This window comes from Dermacentor variabilis, chromosome 1 (assembly GCF_050947875.1).
Source record: "Dermacentor variabilis isolate Ectoservices chromosome 1, ASM5094787v1, whole genome shotgun sequence".
NCBI classification, from domain to species: Eukaryota; Metazoa; Arthropoda; class Arachnida; order Ixodida; family Ixodidae; genus Dermacentor; species Dermacentor variabilis.
Window position 1 is genome coordinate 2092394 of NC_134568.1, and position 23897 is coordinate 2116290.

The 23897-nt window shown below is 49.3% G+C and overlaps 1 pseudogene; it reads right to left on the reverse strand.

The window, feature by feature from the left end:
• Positions 1-5935: 5935 nt before the first annotated feature.
• On the reverse strand, positions 5936-23897 carry LOC142574852 (uncharacterized; annotated as a pseudogene).

Sequence of the window (23897 nt, forward strand, 5' to 3'; positions counted from 1 at the left end):
ACAAAGTGCAAAGTGTTTTATCTCTGCAGCCATGTCAGTGTGTTGGCAAGACAATTTTCTCAATGGTGACCTGCTGCTTTGGCTATGAGCTGGCTTCATGATGTTTGCATTAAAGGAGATGTACTATCGTGGACAAAAGTGCCCTGGAAATGCGAGCGTTGACCAAATTGCATTTCTGTTCAAGACCGCTGAAAACAGTGGGTCACGTATGCACATTCCGAACGCAGATGGTAGCATGGCTGATCCCAGCAAATAGTGCGCCATAAAATTCGGTCAACTCTCGCACGTCCTGGGCAATTTTGTCCCCGATGGCACATTCTTCGAACAATGGATATGCTCTGCAAGATGAAATACGGGAAGCACCTGTACTTTAACGGATATAGTACAGATTTAGCATACTGAGTCTTTCGTTTTCTGAATACGGCAAGCACCTGTATTTTAACGGTTATAGTACAAATTCAGCATACAGTGCGATCCGTTTTCTGAATACGAGAAGCACCGTACTTTAACGGTTATAGTACAGGTTCAGAATACGGAGTCTTCTGTTTTCTAGATACAGGAGCACTCTTATCTTGTATTACGGTCTCTCTTTTACAGTTGTCCGTTCTACAGAAATTACCGTTCTTAATTTACGGAAGAGTGTTCGGTCACAAATTACCAGCAAATTTTCTGAAAAGTAAGGCAAATTTTTTTTACAGTGTGCCCTAAGAGATGGAAAACGTGAAGGAAGATGATAGACTACACGGACTAAATTAAACCAACGGCATAGTATAGCATCTCCCTGTAGAAAGAGAACAGCCAGGCAATAGCAGAAGAAAAAAGAAAAATAAAACGGCCATGTCGCACCGATTACAGTAACATGTAAGATCACACGAAAACAAGACTAGCAGAATTTCGTCCCTCCGAAAGAAAAAAATGCTTTAGAGATGACAAGGCTAAGTCAGTTTCTTGTAGGAAATAGGCAGGTTGACAATAAATCTGCTGGCGCCGAAAAGCAAAACCACGTTGGGTTGTCGTACTTTGCCCGCAGAATACGACTCCCGAAAGGACAGGATGTATGCAAAACGGGACCGGTTCAGTGTGCATTGAAGGTTGCGGTTTATTACAGCGTGCGCCACCACAGTCGATGTTGAGTTTCCCCAAAAGATGGTGCATATATACTCACGTTGACGAATCACCACAGACAAACTAATCCTATGAGATTGTACAAGTGTCGAAATTTGCAGTTTTTTTTTAAATCATATTACAAGGCGCATCTGGGAGACGCATTGTTAATGTGCCATTGGAAGTACACCATTCTCCTCCTTAAGCTTAAGCTGGATTGGATATTTCAATACGGAGTGATAATTTTTAAGTTTTAAGGATCTCTAATATCGCTGGTGGCAGGCATCATAAATGTTATATATTTCTAGGAACATTTGAGACGGGTAGGTGATTAACACTTGAGAATGCGATTAACACGAATAACACTTGGGATGGGGGAGTGATTCCACGGTCAGCGTGCTTTGCACAGAAACAGGGTCAACAGTGTGTGTCCGTGCTGTAAAAATAATGTATAGTTGCGTGGTAGTTCTCGGTGATTAGTTAGACGTCAAAGTGGTTTGTTCGGCTAGTTGCTACGTGGATGTAGTCGCTGAATGCCATCAAACTTGAAAAAGGAGAAAGTCGAGAGGTGTAGGTAGACAAGGCGAGAGAAGGGTGTCTGGACAAACAACTGATCTTTATTCTTGCAAACAGTTTCCCCTAGCCGCGCTGAACATGCACAATGCACAACATAATGGCAATGACATTATCAGTACACGGCAACACTGTTGAAAATATTGAAGCTCTTACTTGGTTAGGAACACCGATGTAGCGCTTACACACTTTTCGAGTCCAAGTTTAGAAATGCGATAGACTTCTCTCACCTGTCTTTCCTGCTGCGAGGTGGAATTCCCTCCGACTGACATGTTGCTGAAGATGGAAGTGCATCCGTATTGCTTACAATGTAGCGGAAGGTTGCCGCCCGAGCCTGTAGGCACAAAACACCCACGAGAGGCAGGTGACGTTCTGCCTTTTTCAGTTTGCCGCCACGTTTATATAAAGCTATAAGCACTTCAAATATGTGTCGAAGTCGCGACAAGCAATTTGTTCGTGGCTGTGCTAGAAGTACAGTGTCTGCCGCTGTCCAAAACTGCATGTAGTCAAAACAAAGGGTGAACAAAGCGCGGAAGAGAAATCATTGGAACACGGCACTGCTTATTAAGCTGTTCATTTGGTTTTGAATCGCATGCGCCATGAGCCCGGTCTTGAATTATGGGGTTTTACGTGCCAAAACCACTTTCTGATTATGAGGCACGCCGTAGTGGAGGACTCCGGAAATTTCGACCACCTGGGGTTCTTTAACGTGCACCTAAATCTAGGTACACGGGTGCTTTCGTATTTCGCCGCCATCGAAATGCGGCCACCGTGGCCGGCATTCGATCCCACGACCTCGTGCTCCGCAGCCCAACATCATAGCCACTGAGCAACCATGGCGGGTGCACCCGGTCTCCCTGCGACAAAGGGGAAAAACGGCCCCCTAGTTGCATATCGTTCAGTGTATATATATAAACGTAGGGAATAAAGCATCGTTTTTTTTTTATATTTTCGGGAATGTGCGTCCTCAACCTAAAAGTTGCCCTTAGACTACCGGATCCCGGATGAGATTCACTTATACATGTGTATATATATATATATATATATATATATATATATATATATATATAGGCACAAGATCCACCTCAATTTAAACAGAGAAAGAGTAAAATTGGGCAAGAAAGAACAGGTCATCTTAGAGGCAGTAAGGACAAAAGCAGACAAATTTAGGCTGGTACTTGCTAACAAATTTGCAGCCTTAGAAGAGAGAGATGATGATGACATAGAGGTATTGAATGAAACCGTAACGAGGCTGGCTTCAGAGGCAGCAATTGAAGTGGGAGGCAAGGCACCTACGCAACCAGTAGGCAATCTCTCCCAAATAACAATAGACCTAATGAAGAAACGACAAGGAATGAAAGTGTCCAACTTAAGAGATAAGATAGAATTCGTGGAACTGTCAAAACTGATCAACAAGGCGAAAATAAGTGATATTCCAAACTACAACGTGAGAAAGACTGAAGAAGCCGTAAAAAATGGACGCAGCCTGAAATCAGTGAGAACAAAAAGGACAAACCAAGATGTATGCACTAAAAGATAAGCAGGGCAATATCATCAGCAATCTCGAAGATATAGTAAAAGCAGCGGAAGAATTCTATACTGACCTTTACAGTACCCAGACGACACAGGAGCGCTCTATTCAAAACAATAATGAACAGTATACTGAAACTGCTCCTATAACTAGAGTTGAAGTCAGAAAGGCCTTGCAAGGCATGAAACGGGGAAAAGCGGTAGGAGAGGATGGAATAACAGTCGATTTAATCAAATATAGAGGATATATAATGCTAGGAAAACTGGCGGCTCTCTATACGTAGTGTCTATCGATTGCAAGGGTCCCAGAAAACTGGAAGAATGCAAACATTATACTAATCTACAAAAAGGGCGACCTTAAAGAACTAAAAAATTATAGGCCAATTAGCTTACTCCCAGTATTCCATAAAATGTTTACCAAAATAATCTCCAATAGAATAAAGACAACCCTGGAATTTAGTTAACCAAGGGAGCAGGCTGGCTTCAGGGAAGGTTACCCTGCAATGGATCACATCCATGTCATTAACCAGGTTATCGAGAAATCCCCAGAGTACAATAAACCTCTCTATATGGCTTTCATAGGTTACGAAAAAGCGTTTGATTCAGTAGAGATACCAGCAGTCATAGAGGCAGTGCGCAATCAAGGAGTACAGATCGCTTACGTAAATACCGTAGAAAATATCTACAGAGATTCCACAGCCACCTCAATTCTGCACAAGAAAAGTAGAAAGATACCTGTAAAGAAATGGGTCAGACAAGGAGACACAATCTCTCCGATGCTATTCACTGCGTGCTTAGAAGAAGTATTCAAACTATTAAACTGGGAAGGTTTAGGAGTAAAGATCGACGGCGAATACCTCAACAACCTTCGGTGTGCCGATGACATTGTTCTATTCAGCAACAATGCAGGCGAGTTACAACAAATGATTCAGGACGTTAACAGGGAGAGTGTAAGAGTGGGACAAGATTAATATGCAGGTACAAAGGTAATTATAAATAACCTGACAAGCGAAGAAGAGTTCAAGATCGCAAGTCAGCCTCTAGAGTCTGTGGAGCAGTATGTTTACCTAGATCATCTAATCACAGGGAACCAGACCATGAGAAGGAAATTCACAAAAGAATAAAAATGGGTTGGATCGCGTACGGCAGACATCGTGAGCCCCTGAATGGGAGCTTACCGTTATCATTGAAAAGGAAAGTATACAAACAATGCATTTTACCGGTGGTGACATACGGCGCAGAGACTTGACGGTTCACAAAGAAGCTTGAGAACAAGTTAAGGACCGCGCAGAGAGCGATGGAACAAAGATTGCTAGGCATAACATTAAGAGACAGAAAGAGAGCAGTTTGGATCAGAGAACATAGACGATATTCTAATAGACATTAAGAGAAAAAAAATGCGCTGGGCAGGTCATGTAATGCGCAGATTAGATAACCGTTGGACCATTAGGGTAACAGGATGGGCACCAAGTGAAGGGAAGCGCAGTTGAGGACGGCAGAAGACTAGATGGATTGATGAAATTAGGAAATTTGTGGGTGCTATTTGGAATCGGTTGGCGCAGGACAGGGGTAATTGGAGGACGCAGGGAGATGCCTTCGTCCTGCAGTGGACATAAATAGGCTTACATATATATATATATATATATATATATATATATATATATATATATATATAGTCATATCATAAGAAGCCAACAAACACTGACACCAAGGATAACATAGGGGAAATTAGATGTGCTTAATAAATGAAATGACGAAATGCTAAATTAATGGAAATCAAAGTGGATGAAAACACAACTTGCCGCAGGTGGGAACCGTTTTCCGATTTCTATTAATTTATCATTTCTTCATTTCATTTAGTAAGCACATCTAATTTCCCCTATGTTGTCCTTGGTCTCAGTGTTTGTTGGCTTCTTATGATATGACTAATAAAATTCGGGCCCCTCGGTCAACCCCCTCTTCTCGTTTATTACATAATGAGGGTCTCGAATCCGGCAACATTGATGCCTTCAGGTAGCATGTGTAGGTTTATTGACCAGTTGCCTTCACCCTAAAAGATCACGTTCTCGTGACGTTTGCGGCAAGAAAAAAGGAAGTTCCACGTCCGCCGCTAAGGTCTATGAGTGGTGGCGCTGGCTAATACTCTCAGGGTTCTACTCGGACGCATAAATACCCAGGAAAGTGGATGGGGAAACAGCGTCGCGGTAGCTGAATTGGTAGAGCATCGCACGCGAAATGCGAAGGTTGTGGGTTCGGTTCCCACCTACGGCAAGTTGTTTTTTCATCCACTTTGATTTCCATTAATTTATCGTTTCTTCAGTTCATCTACTAAGCACATATAATTTCCCTTATGTTGTCCTTGGTGTCAGTGTTCGCTGGCTTCTTATGATATGACTAATAAAAATCGGGCCCCTCGGTCAACCCCCTCTTCTCCTTTATATATATAAATATATATATATATATATATATATATATATATATATATATATATATATATATATATATGTATACATTGGAATGGTCAAAAGTAAACAAACAACATACGCATCTCAGCAGTTGAGCTGACAGTCTACTTAAGGCGAGACAGAGAGAGTGAGAGACAACTGCTTTATTGAAAATGCTTGCAGAAACGGTTAGGCTCCCTCCACGCAAGGAGGACAAGCTTTTACCGCGACGCGTCCACTACGTCAGTCTCGTTCGTTGTGCTCCTCAAGGTCTTGGTCTCTCGCTAGTTCCGCAGGTTTGAGAGGGCGGCCGCCCCCTTCCTGGGGGTGCTGCCCCTCTTCTCCTCGGTTTCGCGCGGTCGCTGCCTCTTTAGAACTGCCGAGACCTGCTGGACGGCCTTGAGTTGTGTCTCTTGATCATAGCTCCTTGTTGCAGCCTCTAGCTGCGGCGGGATCGTCGTCTTCTCGCTGGCTTCTCGCGGATTTACGCTACAGTTTCAAAGGATGTGAGCCGCTGTGGCTCTCTCCTTCGTGCACAGTCTACACGCGTCACTCGCGTACACGATCGGACACACGTGCTTAGCTAGCACCGGGGTGAGCAGGGACCCCGTCTGTAACTGTCTGTATAACACTGCCTCCTTCCGGGTAAGCCCCAGGTGAGGTGGCGGCGTAGACTGTCGCGTCAGTCTGTACCACTTGACTATTTCGTTGAAGGTGGTCATCTTGTCCTTGGCACTGCACCGCGACCAACACTACTAGTCGGCCGTGCTTGCAGCTGCCCGGTTGGTTAGTCCTCGCGCGGCCGGGTTCGCCGTCTCGTTGCCGTTCACGTTCCCGCGTTCCGACACGTCACTGCCCATGTGGGCCAGAAACCACTTGATCACCACAGCACTTTTGCGTCCGATGTCTTCGGCCTTGCGCAGTATGCGCGCGGCCTCACCACTTACCCTACCCTTGGTGTAGTTCTTCACTGCCGTTCTAGAGTCACACAAGACTGTAGTGCATCCGGGGTCGGAGACAGCCAAGGCGATGGCCACCTCCTCCGCAAGGTGCGCTTCTCGAGTCCGGACTAAGGTCCCTTAGTCCGGACGCTCGCCGCGGTCTTCGTTGCACCCGTCGATGCCCCGACAACCACCGCCGCGTATGCGTCGCTGCTCCCTCGGTACTCCGCCGCGTCCACGTAGACGGCGCCTTCTTCTGTGGCGTGGAGGTCCACGAGAGCCCTGGCCCTCGCCAATCTCCGCTCCTTGTTGTGCTCGGGGTTAACGTTCCTCGGGATCGGGCAGACCCTGAGCTTTCTATTGATGCTATCCGGTATAGGTACGTCTTTCGGCTGCTTGCCTTCCCTCGGCTCGAGGCCAAGGTCCCGCAGTATCTGTCTTTCGGTTCTCGTTTTAGAGAGACACTCGAGTTGCGCTGTTCTCTGTGCTTCGTCTATTTCGTCCAGCGTGTTGTGGACTCCCAGCGCCATGAATTTTTCGGTGCTCGTGCTCCCGACGAGACCGAGTGCCGCCTTATACACCTTGCGCATGGTGGCGTCTATCTTGTTACGTTCGCTCGGCCTCCAGTTGTGGAAGGCGGCCACGTGCGTTATGTGGCTAACTGCGAAGGACTGAACGAGCCTAGTCAGGCTCTCCTCCTTCATCCCCGTTCTTATGTTGGACACCCTCTTGATGAGTCTCATTGCCGCGGCCGCTTTGCCCGCGAGCTTGTTGACCGTTTCACCGTTGACTCGGTTTCGCTGGATGCGCAGCCCGAGCACTCGAATCTTCTCGACCTCCGCTATTACTTGTCCTCCCGCCGACTTGACCGTGATCTTGGGACCCTCGTACTTGACTTCCATATTCTTTCTTTTCCTGCCCGCTCCTGTCGGTGGAATCACCAGCAGTTCTGACTTGGCCGGAGAGCAAACGAGTCAAGACCCGTCCAGCTGCTCCTCATTGGCGTTGACAGCTTCTTGCAGCGTTGTCTCGATGTGTCCGTCGCTTCCTCCCGGTACCCATAGCGCAACGTCGTCGGCGTAAATGGTGTGCCTGCCTCCCGCTACTCTTTCTAGCAGGTTGGCCACCCCGATCATCACGAGGTTGAAGAGTAGCGGGGAGATCACCGAGCCCTGCGGATTTCCGACACTGCCCAGCTTCTTCTCTTCGAGCTGCAGGTCTCCCGCGCAGATTTCGGTGGTCCGTTCCGTCAGGAAATCTTTGATGTCTGGTATGTCCTCTTGCCCACCGTAGCCCGAATGATCAGGCACATGGTTTGTCTTGAAGCGGTACGTCCATATTTTACATGTGTGTGGAAGTTTTGGACGGCAGCCAGTTTTGGTATGTGCCGGTAGACAACTTCATGAGGTGAAGTGGCAAACGAATATTGGAACGCCGCATTAAGTGCGTATGCAGGTGCCGCTTCGAAATGGTCGTCCCAGTCCGTTTCATTTGGTTTCTTGTTGTTGGATTGAGGGATGAGTCGAGCCTGCAAGGTCTGGTTGTACCTCTCAGTTAACCCGATCGCTTACGGAGTCTACGCTAAAGTGAAGCAGTGTTCGACGCCAGCATTCAGGAGGTAAGTTTGAAGTTCTAGACTATGGTAAAGGGTCGCTCGATCTGGAACCACCTTTCTGGGCAGACCGCGTTTCCACTCAAAGCTGTCCTGCATAAATTTGTGAACAAATTAGCAGCCAGAGAAGGCACTGCAGTGACTTAGAAAAAATTCGGTAAGTAGTGCACTGCGACTAACATGTTCTGGTTGCCTGCTGCCGTAGTTGGTAATGTGCCGACGTCATCAATCCCGATTTTTGAAAAATAATGTCAGGGAGTGGAATGGGCAGGGGGACGGGGTTGGCCTTCTGGGTGACGCCTAAGCTTTTGGATCAGCTCGCAGCTTTTGACGTACGATGGAATGCTGTTATCCACACTATATAGGCCACCAAAAATATCCCTGGATCTTACGAAGATTAGCACGTAGGTCTATGTGTCCGCTTTCCGGGTTATCATGAATGGCGTGGGGGATTTGAGAACGAATGGTCAAGGGGAATATTAGGAGTTGACATTAATCTTGGTTGCCAGTCGAATGGGGTCAATACAAAGTTTTTCGCACCGCACAAATTTGGAATCGCGCTGCTTATCTTCGACGGAGGTTATTATTGATGCCAAATCTGAATCGCACCGTTGAGAGTTAGAATCGTCCTGATGTACGAACTCCATCCACCCTTCTTGGACTTGAGGGGAGCTCTCCACGTAGATGCTTTGCCATAGTGCATCGGAAAGCTGGTTCAGCGTCACAACTCTTTGCTTTATGTCGTAGGCGTAATCTCCCAGTCGAATGACCCAGCGGGCAAACTTCTACTTCAGGCGTTGTTTGTAGAGTTTCGCACGTAGGTAATGGCATCGCCAATGCGGGTACGTTGGTAGCAATCGTGAGGTGGTATGCTTAACTCTCAATAATGGACACAAAAGTTGTGACTGCAGTTCGTCTTCGCAACGACGACAGGTGCGGCTGAGAGGCTAGAAGATCATCTCATGACGCTAGCAGCCAGCATTTCCTGCACCCTTTCGGCAATGAGAGCACGTTCGCGTACGGCGTAACGTCACACTGGTATCTACATAGCTGCGTGGTCATCTGTAGGAAAGCAATGTTCCAGTAACCTATTGCCTCGTAACTACAACGTATTACATGCGAAAATCGCTCTATAGCTCTCTAACACTGAGAAAACAGTTATAGGTATGTCAGGCTGTGGCGACTACACCAGCTGTTGAAGTCGAGGCTATTGGGTGGAGACGGACTGTGCCGCCCTCGATCACGAGATATACGTCAACGGACGGGAGGTAGTCTGCTCGCAGGTTCAGATCTGCGGGTAATTCGTTTAAGGCAGGAGCAAAGGCCAGATACGTGCTTCCATCGTCCGTGTGGAGCCGAAGGTCAAGAGCGGCGCTGGGCAGATCGCGACCCAGAGGTAGCGTGTGCGTGCGCGCGCGCGTGTGTGTGTGTGTGTGTGTGTGTGCGTGCGTGCGCGCACGGAGCGTTGGTAGTGGGCAGGTTTGTTATTGCATGGTCTGTCGCCGATCTTGCGAACTCTTCCTATGCAGTGGCCCACGCTGCCACAAGAAAACCATCCCCGTCTAGCCAGCGAATGGGCGGAGGTGTGCTCTGGGGCTGTAGTTTCCAAACGCAGAATTGCGGCATCCTGCACTTCCACTGCCGTCCGGACGAAAGCTTGCAGACTGGGTTCCACTGGGTGCACGTGAAAAATGACCGCATGGGTGGGAACTCGGACACCATCAACTATGTACTGCCTGGTCCCAGGAGACCCCCAAGCAAAGTTGCAAGCTCCGAGAAGGTGTAATTTCTCGTATATGTATGTGGCGACATCCTCATTGTCAGCCTGCCGGCAGGATCACATGTCCTTAAGGCAAACTATCTATACTCAAATCGCAGCTGCTCCTTTACCGCCCAGGCTGCCGGTCCAAGCCTACAGGCTTATCGCGCCAATGTGACGAAATAATCCTCTATACGCAAGACAGCTCCTGTATTCCCTGATTCCCGAACATACGCATCCTCGCATGCATATAACAACCAACGGTCAAACATAGAAGCTATCCGCAAAATCGAACGCAAGGTTACAGCGGCTACCCGCCTGATCAAATTTATTACAATAAAGCACACGGGCATGAAGGAGGACAGCGTCATACGCCTCATACACGCTTTCGCAATCAGTCACATTGCTTATGTGGCTGCCTTCCGCAACTGGAATGTCACCGAAAGGGAGAAAATCAACACCCTTATTCGCAAGACTTGCAAGATTGCCATTGGCCTAACGGAGTCCACAACCACTGCTCGTCTGCTACAGCTGGGGCTATACAACACGCTTGAGGAAATCGTGGATGCGCAAAGATCCTCGCAACTCGAACGCATGTCCCTGAGAGCCACGGGCCGGTACATCCTGCAGAAACTCGGCTTCAATTACCACGTCCGACACGGTCAGAAACAGGTCATTCCACCTGACCTCAGCGACACACTGATCGCCGCCCCTAACCCCCGAAACATGCACCCCGAATATAATCGGGGCCGATGCCAGGCCCGCGCAAAGGCACTGCTGCGCTCCTTGGGCGGGAAGAGGACTACGCGCTTCGTAGACGCGGCAGAACACACACGCGAACACCGGTTCACGGCGGTAGTCGTAGACGTTAACTCCCGGCTTACGCACGCATGTAGTGTCGCAATGGAATACCCAGAAACAGCGGAAGAGGTAGCGATTGCGCTTGCGCTTACTGACCCCGAGACATGACCCGTCGCGCAGAAGCGGAGACCGCCAATTCGAGTTCGGGGCTCCTGGTTCAAAACACGCGAGAACGCTTGGTCAGCTATAATGACATCACCAAGCACTACCAGCTAGGCAGGTGCTCATTGCCCCCCCCCCCTCTCACCCCAAGCTGAAACGTCGCCAGGCAGTCGTCTGGCGATAACTGCAGACACAAACCTTCCCCAGTCCGGTGCGATTGCGGCACACTTTCCCCGCGCAATACCCGAGTGCTCTTTGTAAGTTATGTCCTCAAACTAGAGCGGCGCTCTCACACATGTTGTGGGAGTGTCGTGTTATATCAGCTACATTGGCAGTAGCTCCGGAAGCTCTTGCGTCGAAGTGGGCCGGAGCTCTGTGCCGCTCCAACCTTAAGACGCAAGAGTGGGCTGTCCAGCAGGCCTGAGAGACGGCGACGAGGCAAGGCCTCGAAGTCCCCTCATGGGAGACCAGAGCCCGGGTCGTTAAACTTCGCCGGATTTAAAATAAAGTTGTTTCCATCCATATCGTAGCTCCCGGAAACTCATCAAATGCGCACATCAACGCCGCGCTCCAGCTTCACCATGTCTTGTAGTGGCGGAGCTTGAAACAATGAACACATCCTTCGGCTCCATGAACACATCCTTCGGCGATCTATCTCTTCTGTGCGTCCGTTTATTGATTGGAGACAGCCAGCGTCCACGCTGTTAACTAAGTGGAAAGAGTCATCCTTGAACCCGTGAACGTCAGCAAGCCTCTGTGCAGAAGTCGCCAAAGCACCGGGGCCGACGGGTGGAGCAAAAGGATGAGTCACATCACGGAGACATTGTGACAAACCGGAGATTGTCGGTGCAAGATCCCCGCAGCAGCACTGCTAACGCCCCGTAGCGATGCCGCTTTGGAGACCTGAACGCCGTCCAAGTGCGTTGCAACAACTGAGTGCTGGGAATTTTGGCCCGAAAGCTGGCGACCTCTTCGGAGCACCGTGTTTGATGGTCAGGTGCTGGGAGTCCCATTGTTAGTCGACTGCGCCATTGTAACCAAGAAAAAGACACAAGACCCGTTCTATGGTCCTCCTGTTTCCTTGATTAATGGTGGTGATGTTATTAAAGTCCTTACCACTGTTTTTCAATCCGTCTTGTTGTTCTTGTTGACTAAAAATATGGCTCGTACGCAGCGTTTTGTTTCCTCCTTTTTCGTAGCCGGAAAAGCATTAGCATGCTGCGCAACAAATTCACTTGGAAATTTTGGAATGTTCCGCTTTCAACGAACACCTATCACGCCGACGCTTCAGCGAACTGCGGCATTCTTTCACTGGGTATGTCTTATTCCTCAAGAAACCTCTCGACATATTGAGTATGAGCCACTGGGTGTGCAGCTTGCGAGGGAACAATTCTCAGCGTTTCCAGGCACAGGCGCACTGCGCGTCCCGTCTCGGGAGGCCGCGCGTGTACTGGCTCTTAAAGAAGCGCGAGCTCCGAGCTCGGTTTCCACATCAAGCGGTTTCCACATCAAGCACGCCATGCATTTCGAAGGACACGCGTAGGCTTGGCGGCGACTAGGCTAGTTGGCGCCGAATGTTTTTAGGGATGCGCGATAGAGGAAAGCCGCTGCAGTACACGCCTCATACATAACTCCTTTGGACGCTGGCAATACGTTGCGGGGCAATATTGATTCAGTGCTATCGCATTAGCCTCGACAGTCATCGGCAGATGGGCGCTGGCGCTGTTTTTTACATTCAGTGTCAAGAACAGGTAATCATCCCTTTGCTTTTCTTGGCATCATTGCCGGATGGGTTCCCATATATATATATATATATATATATATATATATATATATATATATATATATATATATATATATATATATATATATATATATATATATATATCATACGAAGCCAGTAAACACACCAAAGGACATCATCATCATCATCAGCCTAGTTACGCCCACTGCAGGGCAAAGGCCTCTCCCTTACTTCTCCAACTACCCCGGTCATGTACTAATTGTGGCCATGTTGTCCCTGCAAACGTCTTAATTTCATCCGCCCACCTAACTTTCTGCCGCCCCCTGCTACGCTTCCCTTCCCTTGGAATCCAGTCCGTAACCCTTAATGACCATCGGTTATCTTCCCTCCTCATTACATGTCCTTCCCATGCCCATTTCTTTTTCTTGATTTCAACTAAGATATCGTTTACCCGCGTTTGTTGCCTCACCCAATCTGCTCTTTTCTTATCCCTTAACGTTACACCCATCATTCTTCTTTCCATAGCTCGTTGCGTCGTCCTCAATTTCAGCAGAACCCTTTTCGTAAGCCTCCAGGTTTCTGCCCCATATGTGAGTACTGGTAACACACAGCTGTTATACACTTTCCTTTTGAGGGATAGTGGCAACCTGCTGTTCATGATCTGAGAATGCCTGCCAAACGCACCCCAGCCCGTTCTTACTCTTCTGATTATTTCAGGCTCATGATCCGGATCCGTAGTCACTACCTGTCCTAAATAGATGTATTCCCTTACCACTTCCAGTGCCTCACTACCTATCGTAAACTGCTCTTCTCTTCCGAGACTGTTAAACATTACTTTAGTTTTCTGCAGATTAATTTTTAGACCCACCCTTCTGCTTTGCCTCTCCAGGTCAGTGAGCAAGCATTGCAATTGGTCTCCTGAGTTACTAAGCAAGGCAATATCATCAGCGAATCGCAAGTTGCTAAGGTATTCTCCATCAACTGTTATCCCCAATTCTTCCCACTCCAGGCCTCTGAATACCTCCTGTAAACATGCTGTGAATAGCATTGGAGATATCGTATCTCCCTGTCTGACGCCTTTCTTTATAGCGATTTTGTTACTTTCTTTGTGGAGGACTACGGTGGCTGTGGAGCCGCTATAGATATCTTCCAGTATTTTTACATATGGCTCATCTACACCCTGATTCCGTAATGCCTCCATGACTGCTGAGGTTTCGACTGAATCAAACGCTTTCTCGTAATCAATGAAAGCTATATATAAGGGTTGTTTATATTCTGCACATTTCTCTATCACTTGATTGACAGTGTGAATATGGTCTATTGTTGAGTAGCCTTTACGGAATCCTGCCTGGTCCTTTGGTTGACAGAAGTCTAAGGTGTTCCTGATTCTATTTGCGATTACCTTAGTAAATACTTTGTAGGCAACGGACAGTAAGCTGATCGGTCTTTAATTTTTCAAGTCTTTGGCGCCCCCTTTCTTATGGATTAGGATTATGTTACCGTTCTTCCAAGATTCCGGTACGCTCGAGGTTATGAGGCATTGCGTATACAGGGTGGCCAGTTTCTCTAGAACAATCTGACCACCATCCTTCAACAAATCTGCTGTTACCTGATCCTCCCCAGCTGCCTTCCCCCTTTGCATAGCTCCTAAGGCTTTCTTTACTTCTTCTGGCGTTACCTGTGGGATTTCGAATTCCTCTAGGCTATTCTCTCTTCCACTATCGTCGTGGGTACCACTGGTACTGTATAAATCTCTATAGAACTCCTCAGCCACTTGAACTATCTCATCCATATTAGTAACGATATTGCCGGCTTTGTCTCTTAACGCACACGTCTGATTCTTGCCTATTCCTAGTTTCTTCTTCACTGTTTTTAGGCTTCCTCCGTTCCTGAGAGCCTGTTCAATTCTGTCCATATTATAGTTTCTGATGTCCGCTGTCTTACGCTTGTTGATTAACTTAGAAAGTTCTGCCAGTTGTATTCTAGCTGTAGGGTTAGAGGCTTTCATACATTGGCGTTTCTTGATCAGATCTTTCGTCTCCTGCGATAGCTTACTGGTTTCCTGTATAACGGCGTTACCACCGACTTCTATTGCGCACTCCTTAATGATGCCCATGAGATTGTCGTTCATTGCTGCAACACTAAGGTCCTCTTCCTGAGTTAAAGCCGAGTACCTGTTCTGTAGCTTGATCCGGAATTCCTCTAGTTTCCCTCTTACCGCTAACTCATTGATTGGCTTCTTGTGTACCAGTTTCTTCCGTTCCCTCCTCAAGTCTAGGCTAATTCGAGTTCTTACCATTCTATGGTCACTGCAGCGTACCTTGCCGAGCACGTCTACATCTTGTATGATGCCAGGGTTCGCGCAGAGTATGAAGTCGATTTCATTTCTAGTCTCACCATTCGGGCTCCTCCACGTCCACTTTCGACTAACCCGCTTGCGGAAAAAGGTGTTCATTATCCGCATATTATTCTGTTCTGCAAACTCTACTAATAATTCTCCTCTGCTATTCCTAGAGCCTATGCCATATTCCCCCACTGACTTGTCTCCAGCCTGCTTCTTACCTACCCTGGCATTGAAGTCGCCCATCAGTATAGTGTATTTTGTTTTTACTTTACCCATCGCCGATTCCACGTCTTCATAAAAGCTTTCGACTTCCTGGTCATCATGACTGGATGTAGGGGCGTAGACCTGTACCACCTTCAATTTGTACCTCTTATTAAGCTTCACAACAAGACCTGCCACCCTCTTGTTAATGCTATAGAATTCCTGTATGTTACCAGCTATTTCCTTATTAATCAGGAATCCGACTCCTAGTTCTCGTCTCTCTGCTAAGCCCCGGTAACACAGTACATGCCCGCTTTTTAGCACTGTATATGCTTCTTTTGTCCTCCTAACCTCACTGAGCCCTATTATATCCCATTTACTACCCTCTAATTCCTCCAATAACACTGCTAGACTCGCCTCGCTAGATAGCGTTCTAACGTTAAACGTTGCCAGGTTCAGATTCCAATGGCGGCCTGTCCGGAGCCAGGTATTCTTAGCACCTTCTGCAGCGTCACAGATCTGGCCGCCGCCGTGGTCAGTTGCTTCGCGGCTGCTGGGGACTGAGGGCCGGGGTTTGATTGTTGTATTCATATAGGAGGTTGTGGCCCAGTACTGCACCAGGGTGGCCAATCCTGCTCTGGTGAGAGAGTGCGTTACCGGTTCTGGTCACCGGGATCAGGCCGCACTCCAGGCCTGTTTGTGCAATTTTCTCAACACACGTTTTTTTTTTGTATTTTCCGGTGGAGAATTTCGCTGCACCGGGATTTGAATCACGGTCCTTTTGCACTGGAGACGGATACTCTACCGTCCCCGCAGGAGTTAAATTAAAAATTGGAGAATGGGGTTTTGCGTGACAAAACCACTTTCTGATTTTGCACGCCTTAGTGGAGGACTCCGAAAATTTCGACCACCTGGGGTTCTTTAACGTGCACCAAATTCTAAGTACACGGGTGTTTTCGCATTTCGCCCCCATCGAAATGCGGCCGCCGTGGCCGGGGTCCGATCCCGCGACCTCGTGCTCAGCAGTCTAACACCACGACCACTGAGCAACCACGGCGGGTCCCGCAGGAGTTGTACGCCTCATTTAACCTACAGTGGTGCCCAATTTGATCAGTCAAGGTGGGCCAATCTGAGCTCGGTTATACCGCATGGATGGCACTCGGCTAGAGAACCTGGTATTTATGACCTGCACATGTGTGGCCACACATAATTGAGGATATATAATTTTTTTTTAGGAGGGTTTCCGTACAGTGATAAAATGAAGGAAAACACATTAAAAAGAAAGAAAAAAAAGGGGGGAAAAAGGAACATAACTTGTGATTTGAACTCGTGATCCTTCAATGTTGCCCGGAAAGGTAGCTCAGTCGGTTGGTTCGTCAAGCCAGCGGTTACTTTCGAGCGCCATAGCTAATGCTCCGAGCCTCATACTTATGTGGAAAGGGGCTGGTGTTGTCCGCGACAGTCACAACTTGTTTATCTAATCCACATTTATCGTTCTCAAATATCACACAATTGAGAGTTGACATTTAAATTAAACATGTGCCAAGTATTTTTAAAGGCCTCACTTTATAATTGATACATTTTTATACGACTACACCCCTCGACACAACCCAGCCGCTTTCTTACCGTTAGTTTCACGTTGAGTTCCCAGTAGTGGCTCATTATTTGAGGAAAAGCCGCGCACGACAATATTTACCGCAGGTGTAATCCGGAAAGAAATACACGCTTATAACAACTGCTATCACGTAGCGGTTCTGCCCTCGCAGAGGGTAATTTTTTGTTTTTGTGCGAGCACCCTCGGATGGGTCCGAAAACAAGTCAGAATGTGGATGAGTAAAGAAATGCTACAGAGAGGCAGACATGTGAAACAGCTTTTTCCCTCATTATTAACATTTGATTTTCTTTTAACACCTTAGCGATTCATCGAAAAGTGGCTAGATTTCTCTTCACTATTTTCTAACATATACAATATCATCAGTTAGATATAGGCAATACAGGCATAACGTTAGAGGTTTGAAGTTTCTTTATTAGGTTGATATTTAGAACCTTGGCGAATCCCCCTCGCGTTGACTTGCCCGAAGTTCAAGGCAACAACAACGAGGCGGTTCTCTTCGCAGTTGAGCAATACTGCTGTCGCTGTAGAAAAATTGAGAGCCAATTAAATCGATGTTGTGTGCTGTCCGTTTTTTATCAAGCAGTGCGACATGGTAGGTCAGAGAATCACATAATACTATGCCGTTTAATTGAAGCACGGTCTTATGCAACTACCCAAGCAACAAAGGCTGGCGAGTGTAAATGTACCTATGCAAATTATCAATGAACTGGTAATTTATGTTCGTACATCTGTTACCACTCAACGACTTGGCCTACTAAATGAATACCTTGCTAAATTCGGAAAAGAACCACAATAAAAGTTGCTCTTGGAGCGTTTAAAATTGTATACAGTCACCAATGCTGCTCTCTTCTAGATTATGTCTTTCTTTCTTGCTGTCCTCGCGACGGCAATTCTCAATGTCCCTCGTCCTCACCAGCTTCCGCGGTAAAAGCGCGGCGAAGCCTCTACATCAGCACGTTGAATGTCCGGACTTCACGTTTGATGGCACCATGCCTGCTACTGTCGCCATGAGTTTTCTTGCCATCAAGGACTACGTGGTCACCCGATATCGACCATATTACAAGTAGCGACAGCTAGACATTAGCATAGCTATTATTTGCGTGAACGTATTTACCCTTGCCTCCTAAACTACTACGTCGACGACTCATTTATCTGGATCTGTGTACGGCGAACACCACACTCACCACGCTTAAACTACCAACTAAAATAAGTTCACAGGGAACCTGTTAAGGATAGATTGCTTTGCGTTGCTTCTTCCACCTTAACAGGTGGAAGAAGCAACGACTAAATCGGCGCCTAAGGAAGAAGGTGGCGGAGCTGAATCGCGCCATCGAAGTTCATTGTCGGCTGCTCTGCACGCAACAATGGAACGAAATCTGTAATGCTGCGGACGGGCAGATGCATAGCGGCAAAACCTGGAACTTGATGCGGCATCTGCTCGACGAGACTAAAACAAAGTCCCACCAACGCGACCGCCTCGCAAAGATCATTCATAGAGCAGTCAAGGAAAACGGGGAAACTGAAGTAATCAGACGCATAAACAGCAAGTATCTTCCGGTTACACCCACGGAAAGGCATCCTGAGTACGGCGGTCAAGCCAACGAGAAGCTTGACCGCGACATCAGCGTCGAGGAGGTGCGAGCGGCCCTGCACGAACTAAACAGCAAGTCGGCGGCCGGCCCGGATCACATCTCGAACAGAGCGCTCAAGAACCTCAGCGATGTGGCCATCGAAAACCTCACCGGTTACTGCAACAAGTGCTGGAGTGCGGGGTCACTGCCCCAGCAGTGGAAGACTGCCAAGACCATACTCATCCCCAAACCAGGCAAGCCGCCGAACATGGACAATCTCCGGCCCATCTCGCTCACGTCCTGCGTGGGCAAGGTGTTGGAGCACGTCCTCATGTGTAGGTGGCAGGATTACCTGGAGGAGTCGGGACTATACCCCACCACGATCATCGGGTTTCGGCGTTCCCTCGGCACCCAAGACGCGATGATTCTGTTGAAGAAAGATATAATTGACGAAGATACCCTAACGAAAGACAACAAGGCCATTCTGGGGCTGGACCTGCAGAGCGCCTTCGACAAGGTGAAGCTCTCTGCAATCCTAGCCCAGGTGTCCAGACTCAACATGGGCGCAAGAACATACAATTATATCAAGGACTTTCTGACGGGACGGACTACTGAGCTCTGCGCCGGCGATCTACGGCTCCAAGAGAAGAGGCTCGGCAGTGTCGGGACCCCCCAAGGCTCGGTCATCTCGCCGTTGTTATTCAACCTCGTCATGATCGGGGTGGCCAAGCGACTCTCTCGCGTCGAGGGCTTCCGGCACACCATCTACGCCGATGACATCACGCTGTGGGTTCCGGGAGGCAGCGATGGTCACATTGAGAGCACGCTGCAAGAAGCCGTCGACGCGATTGAAGACCAGCTGAACGGTTCTGGTTTGATCTGCTCACCGAGCAAGTCAGAACTGCTGGTGTTACCACCGAAATACGTCAGACGTAAGAAGAGCGAAGCGAGGGATTACGAGGCCATCAAGATCGTGACGAGGAACGGCCACGTGATCCCGGAGGTCGACAAGATCCGGGTGCTCGGCATGATCATAGACAAGCGACGGGGCAACGGCGAGACTATTTCCCGCCTTACAGCCAAGATTACCAACGCAATACGTCTCATCAGACGGGTCGCCAACCGCAAGGCCGGGATGAAGGAGGAAAGCTTGATTCGGCTTGTGCACTCCTTCGTAATCAGCCACGTCACCTACGTTGCAGCCTTCCACAACTGGATGCAATGTGAAAGGAATAAAATCGACGCCCTGATACGCCGAGCTTACAAGGCGGCGCTCGGACTACTCGAGTGTACGAGCACCAACAAGCTCCTGAGCCTGGGGGTACACAATACCCTCGACGAAATTGCGGAAGCGCAACGGACCGCCCAGCTGGAGCGGCTCTCTATGACCGAAGCCGGCAGGCGCATACTTCAATACTTGGGCTTCACGCCCGGAGCGAAAGCGGCGAGTAGCGACGTTTCTGTCCCGGACGGAACCCGGCGCCGGATTCGGGTGGACCTCATCCCGAGAAACATGAACCCGGAGTACAACAAGGAGAGAAGAGCGGCGAGGGCCAAGGCCCTCATCGACTTTCACGCCAAGGACGAGCACGCAAGGTTCGTGGATGCGGCAGAATACCAGGGAGACTGCGCGGCGTTCGTAGCTACCGTCATCGAGGCGTCGTCCGGCGCGACGAGGGCAGCGGCGAGCTTACGGGTCCGCGAGGCGTGTCAGGTGGAGGAGGTGGCCATTGCCCTGGCCATTGCCGACCCCGGGTGCCAGACGGTGTTGTGCGATTCCCGAAGTGCAGTGCGGAATTATGCAAAGGGCAAAGTGTGCGGTGAGGCTGTGCGCGTTCTGTGCTCGGCTGACCTGCAACGACAGAATCGGTGTGTTAGAATCAAGTGGTTCCCGGCGCACGCGGGCAACGATGCGTCCGAGAAGCACGATAACCACAACGAGACGGCACACGCAGTGGCGCGAGCGCTAACCAACCGCGCCGCTGCAACCGACCGTCCAACGTGGTGTAGTGCCAAGGACCGCATTACGACGTTCAACGAACTTACCCAGTTCCACCGCCTGGCTCGAAGGACTTTCCCACCCCCGCACCCGGGGCTGAGCCGAGCGGAGGCGGTGCTGTTCAGACAATTGCAAACTGGTTCTTTACCCACCCCAGTATTAATGACTCATCTATACCCTAAATTATATCTGAGTGATGTGTGCCGCGTGTGCCAGCGGGAGAGGGCCACCTTGACGCACATCCTATGGGATTGCACCAAGTTCCCCAATGAGGCTTCGACAAGTACAACGATTCCTCCGCGACTCGCGGCTGCGGCGGAATGCTACGACCACGAAAGCCAAACCTGGGCCGTCCAGCAGGTCTCGGCGGCTCTTGAAAGACAAAGGCCGAGCGAAACCGACGGAACGTTGCCCCACAGGGCGACCAACCGCGGGAGTAACACGCGCTGGAGTTGAGTAGAGACCACCCGCTGAGAAGACGTCAGGGCCCGCGTCACGGCGCCATTTAGTCATGGTGTCGTTCTGCAGGCAACTACATGAAGTTGTCTCTCTCTCTCTCTCTCTCTCTCTCACAGGGAACCAGTTTCTGCGATAGCCGTTTGTGTAGCGATCTCTGTACAACTCCATGCAGCTACATCTTGTTGCTATGGCCTCGGTCAAAAAAAGAATGTTCATTATTTAGTCTTCGTAAACTGTCTACAGCGAGTGATTTTTAGTACATTTCAAAAATTCTTTTTGTTCTTACCAGCTTTGTTAACGCAACCGTCATAGCTATCAGTTACACAATGCATTACTGTGCGCCAAGATTGTTCTCGCATTTAAAGCCCAAGCATAACAACACTCTTGGAGCGAAATACATGTCGTCCATTGAACCGAAACAACACTTGTTCTCATGGTCACGAGAGAATCGAATGAAAAGGCTCTTCGCACCAACCAATATGCCGTATTGATGTTGTGGGCCTAAGTAATGTGCTATATGAGCAACACAACTTTATGTGCCATTTAACTGAAACTTAGCGTCAAAAAAACTTCGAGAAAAACAGCACTGAACAGAAGCGATGGTAATTCTGTGGATTCTTCAGCAACATTACCAGGACTTGCCATGCAAGAAGCGTTGGATTTATTACTTGATCGTGAATAATTGCGCCAAAAACATATTAATATGGAAGTAAAAGTACAGCTACTTCTGCTGCTTCGGTATCTCTAGCACTATTTCAACGGCGAGGGCCGCATTATTCAGCCAGCGAGGGCGGTAACCAATGGCTGGGTCACGGGAACACTTAAGCTTGTCGCTCGCGACACCAACGAGGGCCAGGAAATGCGTGTCCTGGCATCACTCTCAACCAGTTATCGCCTCCGCCACTTCGGCTTCGGTCCGGCCTGCCAGTAGGAGCAGGTTAACGAGTAGCGACCGGCTCTCGAGCACCTTCTTCAATAGCGTGCCTCCAGTTGAGGTGTGTAGCGCTGCTCACAGTCGCTGATGGTTATAATAGCGTGTAAGGTGTTTCTAGGCCTCGAGGCCCCTCCATCAGGACGACGTTCGATTCCGGCGACAACGCGTCGAACGTGACGTGGTTCAGGGTGCAACTCCTGTGCAGCATGTCACTTAAGGCGGTCGCCGCGTGGTAATCGAACAGCCAGCCACCGAAGATGAGGAAGTAGAGGCTGCTGCTCTTGCCGATAACTCTGCGTTGCGCCCCAACCTGAAAAGTCTGCGTGGCGAAGGCCAACTTTGCGTCCTGAAGGTAGCGGCATCTGATGGAAAAGGTGGAAGGTAGGACGGCCACGATGCGGTCAATCATGGGACCCATCCGAAACACGAGACTCGAGCTGTGGCGTTGCCATAGTAGTATGCGCGATTGAGTTCCTGGTACTCGGAACGGGCCAGAATAGTGGATGGTTCAAATATTACGTGCGATATCTTGGGGCCGTACTGCAGACAGTCGATCACGTCGTCGGTCGCAGCGTAGCAGTAACTGAACTCGATCCTGCTTCTCAGGTCTCTCTCGCCGACTTGCGTCCAGAAATGTCCCTTTCCCGGCTGCATTACCGTGCCGAGGCTTGGGCGCTCCAACGCCCAACAGGGCATCTGCAGGCCGCAACAGGGCATCTGCAGCAGGCCATCTGGATGCCGCAAGCCATTAGCGCTGCTAAGGCACGCCTGGCTTCTTGAGCGTGGCATTCACCTCGATCGTCCTCTCTCTCAAGAAGTCAACGGGGACCAAATAGCCGCTCATGTAAATTTGGGCAAGCGTCGCGACGTGCCAAATATCAGACGCGACAGCCAACTCGCGGCCCGCGGAGGCGGGAGTGCATGTGACCTTCGGTGTCTTCGCGTTCGCGCTGACGTTCAGCGCTATGGATAGGTCCCGGATGTCAGCGTCGTTCTGCTCGAAGTTCTGCATCTCGAACGTTCCCAGGAGCTCGCACCGGTCGGCGATGACCTGAGAACCCGCGAGAGCCGCGAACTCGTGGGGCGCACTGTGCGTGCCCGGCGCACAGCAGCTCACGACGAGCTTCTCGATGACGGCACTAGGCAATACCAGTTCGGCCAGCACACAGCAGCAGACGATCACCTAGAACGTCTCGTCGACGTGGAACGTTGAAATCAAACGTTGAAAGAGCACACTAGCAGCCACCACGCAGCTAACACAAAGAGTAACAAATAAAGCTCACGGTCGCCGTGAATCAGATACTCTGCAAGTGGTACAAGCTTTTACCATGAGTAAAGTATTGTATTGTGCGTGCTATCCTAAACTGAATGCAGCCGAAACGCAAACAATAAATTCTATAATCAGGCAAGCTACCGAGGCAGCGCTCCGTCTGCCGAAAAACACCAGTAACGAACGCCTGGCGGTGTTAGGTGTGCATAACACCTTACAAGAACTAACCGGAGCGCACTTACAGGCTCAATATCTCCGATTAGCCAGCACCCCTACCGGAAGACATATACTTTCCAAGCTTCAAATTAACATTCCTGCTAATCATAACTCCCTAAAAGCCCTTCCCACGGCAATTCGTCGAATGCTGCGCATTCGACCGCTCCCCCGTAACATGCGCCCCGAAGAAAACCGCGAGCGACGAAAAGCCAGAGCAGCAGCCCTTCATAAACGGTACGGCGATGAACAGAATGCATTATGGGTAGATGCCGCATGTGATCAGCACGGAGCCACAGCGGTTGCTTACACATCGAACACCCCTCCCTTAATACAGCAACTACCTCCGGGAACAGACTCAGAGGAAGCGGAAGAGATTGCTATAGCGCTAGCTCTCGGCAGCTCCAGTGCTACCTACATCCTGAATGATTCTAAAACTGCGCTGCTAAATTATGCTGGGGGCAGAGTTCACCCTGCCACCTTCCACGTACTGACCCAGAACCCTCCCTTCTCCCGCAGCGCAGAGCTCATCTGGGTGCCCGCGCACTCGGGAAACCCTGGCAATGAGGCCGCCGATTCTTTAGCCCGAGGGTAGAGAAACCGGGCACAGGCGGACCTCAT